Here is a 6000-nt window from a genome sequence, read left to right as displayed (position 1 = left end):
TGCTGTAGGATGCCTTCCCCAGCCTCCAGGAAGCTGTCCTGCGGAGTTCTGAGTGGGCTCCTTGTGGGGAGGATGGGCGGGGTGGTTCTTCCAAGGAGGAAACACCTGTTGCCGGGTCACCTGGCAGCGCCTGGCCCTTCTGCGGTGGAGAGTGCTCGAAGGAGCTGATCACAGACTGCGGACGGTTCCTCAAGCCCGGGGGACCCTGCTGTGTATTTCCCTGCTTGCTTCTGGGCCCCACTAAGTAATGCGGGGACATGCCCTGGGGACAGCAAGAAGGCCGGGTCCCAGCACAGCCTGGTTCCCTTTCTAGCCTCTTTCAAAAGCAAAAATCATTTTCAGCTTTTAATTTTGTGCAGAGAACTCCCACCCCTGCGTCTCCTTGTTTCCTCTGTCCTCTGCGTGTGTGACGCTCAGGATAGACCCAGGTTTTGCGGGGCTGAATGCTTCCACACTTTGGAGGGACTGTTTTATGAAAAACAAATGTAAAATAACAATATGTCTTTCGGTATAACAGTAAATTGCTTTTTTTAAAAAAATATTTTATTTATTTATTTGACAGAGAGAGATCACAAGTAGGCAGAGAGGCAGGCAGAGAGAGAGAGAGAGAGAGGAGGAAGCAGGCTCCCTGCTGAGCAGAGAGCCTGATGCGGGACTGAGATCATGACCTAAGCCGAAGGCAGCGGCTTAACCCGCTGAGCCACCCAGGCGTCCCAACAGTAAATTGCTTTGAGTGTGAGAACGGAAGAGGCTGGAGCAAGTACCAGGTCCTGAAGCCTGAGCTTTACAAACTTCAGGGTACTTCTGCCCCTGAGCACAATTGGTGTGATTTCTGCCGCTTTGGTCTGGGAGGCTGAGAGCCAGGAGCCAGAGCCTCCTCAGAGGGGAGGAGGAGAAAGGTCCCCCCTGGGCTTCCTGTAGGGACAACCCTCTGCCAGGCCAAGGGCGCCCTCCCAACATGGCTGCCAGCCACCATGTGTAGGGTTCCCCTCACAGGGTACCAGCAAGGGCATGGCCAGACTGCTTGGCCAGATTCAACCCTCCTGACCACAGAATGAGTGGGATACTCATGCCGAGGTCTTGCCCTGTGTCACGTGCTACCCTCAGCCCTTTGATCATCCCGTTGGGGGAGCCCACCGGTAGAACAACAGGGAGACTCTGGAAGCATCCACCACCACTTCCTGTTTTCTCAAGGAGCACACTCAAACCTCCCCAAAGACCACTGGCTCTAAAATAGTCTCTTCCAACGTTTCCTTTTCTTAAAATGGCTACAGTGTACTCTTTGAGGGAAAGGTTGGTGTGAGGGTTTTTTGCCCTGCAAATGGGTCTAAGAGAAGATAAAAAAAAAAAAGGTGGCCAGGGGTGGGGGGGTGGGTAACGATGTCTTTACTGGGTATTTTTCAGGCCTTAGGGAGGACAAGAAAGGAACCCCGCCAAGTGTGGAGGACCTGATATCCAGAATTAATGCAGCCCTAGTTTGGGATCAGTCGGGCCCCACTGCTGTTTTCCTTTATGGGAAAGCCCGCTCAGCCTGTTTTGGGTCATGTTACCACTCCTCGTTTATGACACACTGGGTCATTCTGAGCAGTAGTCCTGTCAAGGAGGCATGCAACTCTTTCTGCACAGGCAGCAGGGGGGCTGGTACCAGGAGTGGAGGCTCAGGAGGCACCACACCAGATGTGGGCTCCAGAGGGGGACGTCTGCCATCAGAAGAGACTCCCACCACTGGGCCATTCTCCACTGGGCAAAATCACGGAGTTGAGGGCCTGTGATGGAAGGTGGGACTTCACGAAAGGTCTAGAACATGGAAAGTGATCATAGGTAAACCTGGGTGAAGGATCCAGGAGAAAGAGAAGATCTGAGCCCTCGAGCTGTGAGGAGGATGCGGAGAACTGCATCACCGAGTGAGATGGGCAGGCCAGGAAGAGGAGGACCAGAGAATGGGTTACAGCCCCAGCTGTCTAGGGAGACTTCTGACCTTCAGACTGGAGTTTCTTCTGTAACTAAGCCCCATCCTTACTGAGTAGCCATTTTCAAAGTTTTATCTTGGCGGCCTAGTCCACGTGGGGTCAGAGAATAAAGGAGGCAAGATCCAAGGAGAGGGTGATTTTGTCTTTATTATCTGAGTGCAAAGCTCCAAGGAGCTCGTGTCTCTGCAAGGGATTCTGGGAGATCTGAGGTGTCACATGGTCATAGGCAAATTTGGCCAGAGACATGTTTGTGGGGAAGTCATGAAAGTCACGGGAGACGATCAAAGGGTCGTTCTCTGAAAGAAGAGAGAACATGAAAAAAGAAAAAAAAAAAGCAGAGAGAAAATAAATCACTTCTGCATTTTGAGAAGGCAAACTTAGGACATGGTTCAGCCCTGTTGGAGGACTTACCGTGTCCAACAGCATGTCATCGTGAATGCTCAGGAGAGACACGCCAAGGTCCTGAGAGTCATAAAAGGGGAGTGTGCTTCAAGTATCCTACATTCCTTGCACGTTCAAACCATAGAACTATTTCCTTCTCTAGCCGGATTCTCCAGGCTCAGAACACATGTCAGGAGCAAATCCTAGCCTGGCCAACTGGTGCAAGGACCCTGGGCTGGGAACGGGCGGCTGCTGAGACTTGTCAGGGAGGAAGAGGGCATTTGGTTATTGTCAGAGACAGAGAAGTAAGCAGTCCCGTCTTTCTCCTGCAGAGAGCTGGCAAGAGGAACGTTCTGCGGCTTCTTGCTTCTTCCCAGCCTCCCAGGCTCTCCCTCTCCCCCACATGGAGAACAGGTGTATTTCCTGTCCTCATGCCCCTCCAACCACTGGGCTCTGCCTGGAACCTACTCCATTCTGGGCTCCTGTCCCTCATTCACCTGTGCTGCCCTTGGCTTTTTATACAGTTAGAAACCTACAGCACTAATGGGAACAATCCTTCTTTTTCTTCTACTTTTCTTTTCTTTTCTTTTTCTTTTTCTTTTTCTTTTTTTTTTTTTTTGGTCCTTTTAACTACAGAGAAGCAGGAGGTACCTGTGTGTCCTTCACCAAGGAATATATTTTTAGATGGCTTTCAAATACATTCTTTTTTTTGTTTTTTTTCTTTCCAAACTCCTAGATTTATTCTTGGAAGCAACCCCCCGCTGCTGACTTGACTTCTCTTCTTGGCTGTGCCTAAGAGGACGTCTGAGCCAGAGTCCGTTGTTACCTGTTTTATGATGGGGAAGGACACACAGTTCTACTTTGCAAAAGAACACCGAGCTTATATGGAATGCCCTTGTTTCAGCTCCCAGTTGCTGTAGGTGAGGAACTGTGGACCAATTTTCGACTCACTCTAAGCTTTCTGGACGTGGATTTAAGGACCTTAAGCAAATACACAAAACCCACAATATGAGTTCATCACTCCCTGCTTTAATATCTTTGATGGTTTTGACACCAAAGCCCAGATTCTTCAGCCCTCCTTTCAAAGGCCCTTCATGATTTAAGAGCAGCCAAATTTTCAGGCTCCCACATGTTCCACCATGACCATGACCAGGACCAGGACAATGCACACCACCTTGCATCCTTCTGCCAGCACCGGCTGCCCGCCAGTGTGCACTCTCTTTACCCAGGGAGGCCCTCCCCTGGGAGCTCGCCTGTGCTCCATACTGGTCTCCCAGGCACCAGCGTGCCTCGAAAGTGAAGTTCACAGCTCCCGTCTGTGTTTCCATGCTGGGTATTCATCCCTTTACCCGAACATTTAGCAAGGTGCATTTTAACTGTTTACTCAGGTCTATCTTCCTTGAGTGTGAGTTCCCCAAAGAAAGGGGCCACGTTCCTAGTCTTAATTTTAAATCCTAAGGATTTAGGAGTCTGGCCAGAGCAGGCACTCGGTGAATATCCGATGAGTAAAATGAACAATTCTGCAAGAGCTGCTGCCTCTTCGGCACTGGAAAATTAGTGCTTTTTCAATGGACACACGTCTCTCCGTCCTGAGCTGGCAGGAGGTTTGGGGAAGGACTCGCCCCTATTGTCCTTCCCTTGCCTGGCTCTCTGCGGGCCAAAGGGGCCAGAATTCCAGGGTGTTCGCTAATGCCTCTCCTGGTGATGCGTTTCCTGTTTCTAGCTAAAGAGAACTCTATGCCATTGTGTATTCTTTATTTTTTCTCTCTTGGAGGACGGGAAGTTGGAAGCAAAGACTTTGCTTTCTGGTGTAATTATTCTATAATTGTTCTATCCCCTCCCCCACTGCCTCTTGTCCTTCTTGGCTCTTGCCCTCTGGCATATGTTTTAGAGATGGAGTGGTGCTTTCATATCTGAGCTTTTCCCCGAAAGCCGTGTCACATCCCTTTGGAAGCAGGTGGAGTATAAATAATAAATTAGGGAGGAACATACGATCCAGTGCTCTTCTGACGCTGCGTGGGGGCCTTGCCTGCTAAAGCAGGGCGGGGGGGAGTGATGCCACCCTGTGTGGGGGGTGTGCTCCTGCCCCCCTGGGGGGCACACTCTGAATTCTTGGTCACACGAAAAAAGAGGTCTCTCAGTGTTCCTATGCTCGCTAGCCAAGGGACCAAGTCCCTTGGCTGTGTTACTCTCCAGAGCATCTCTCGCAAATCCCAGAGAAGGGGCTCTGTGCAGGCGGTGAATTCATCTTTACTGTGTGTTGTCCACCCTGACTTGCCTGCCAGGGGCTGTGTAGGAGATTTTGCAGAGGTGGGGTGATGAGAAAACGGTTATGACTCAGAACGACCCGTATGGTTTTACATACAACATGGAGGGGGTCAGGAGCCCCAGCCGAGAAACCCGTTCTCTACAGGGTGGCGTAAACAGGACATTGTTTGAAGTTGGGGGTGAGGACACATTCATCAGGGCTACGTTACATGCGGATAAGTAAGCATGTGGAACCTGCCAAGGAGAAGTGAAAAACAGATGTGGTGGCGTTTCATTACGTGCTTTAAAACTATCATAACTCTGGGCGCCTGGGTGGCTCAGTTGGTTGAGGTCCCACTCCTGGTTTCGGCTCAGGTCATGATCTCAGGGTTGTGAGATCGAGCCCCAGGTCGGGCTCGGCACTCAGCGGGGAGTCTGCTTGAGATTCTCTCTCTCCCTCTGCCCCTCCCCCCACAGCTTGCTCTGCCCCCTCCCCCCAAAAGATAAAGGACTGATCACAGGAAGTAGACCCCAAACAAGAGTAGGAGCTTGCTGAGAATTTCATGCTAGGCTCCTGTCTCTGCTGTTAGGGCCTGGTCACCATAGGGCAGTTGGGAAGACAAGCTGGCATGGAGCTGGTGAGGGAGAGGACTCACTGGGGAGAAGCAGCGAGGATAAGCTGGAATCTGTGAGAACGAGCTGGAACCGGTGTCTGACTCTCAGCATCTCGATTCGCGGGTGACCTGCCAGAGAGGCTGGAATTCCATGCTAAAGGGCCCCACAGGCAGAGGCATCCGACCCGGGGCTGGGGAAGACGACGTTGCTTCAGGGCCGGTCAGTGCCCCAGGCGGATCACACGCAAGAGCCCCTTGCCCTTGACAGTGACCTTCAAAGCATAATAGCTGCTGTGTTACTTCCACCTTCTAATTTTTTCTCCTAGTCATCCGTAACCTGGAACCATACAGGAAAGGGAATTGGGGGAAACTGCAGGTCTGTCTTAGCTGGGTTGACGGAGTTCAAAGGAATGCCTTCATTCATTAAATAGGGCTAGAACAAGTTGTACCAGTTTGGAAGACAAGAGGCTTAAAACCGCTCCTAATGCACCTAGAAAAAGAAATAAAGAAAACGGAGAAAATCCATGAGAAAAAAGAGAAAACATTCTCTTTTTTGCCTCCTAAGCCCACGAAAAGTTGCTTTACTTTACTAACATTCAGGAACATGGACACTAAAAACAGTGAGAATTTTTACCCATGAGGTTGACCAAACTTATAAAGAGAGAGGCCTGGGGCGCCTGGGTGGCTCAGTGGGTTAAGCCTCTGCCTTCAGCTCAGGTCATGGTCCCAGGGTCCTGGGATCGAGCCCCACATTGGGCTCTCTGCTCAGTGGGGAGCCTGCTTCCCCT

Source organism: Mustela lutreola, chromosome 5 (assembly GCF_030435805.1).
Source record: "Mustela lutreola isolate mMusLut2 chromosome 5, mMusLut2.pri, whole genome shotgun sequence".
Lineage (NCBI taxonomy): Eukaryota > Metazoa > Chordata > Mammalia > Carnivora > Mustelidae > Mustela > Mustela lutreola.
The sequence above is the reverse complement of the archived record's forward strand: the minus strand, read 5'-3'. Positions refer to the sequence as shown.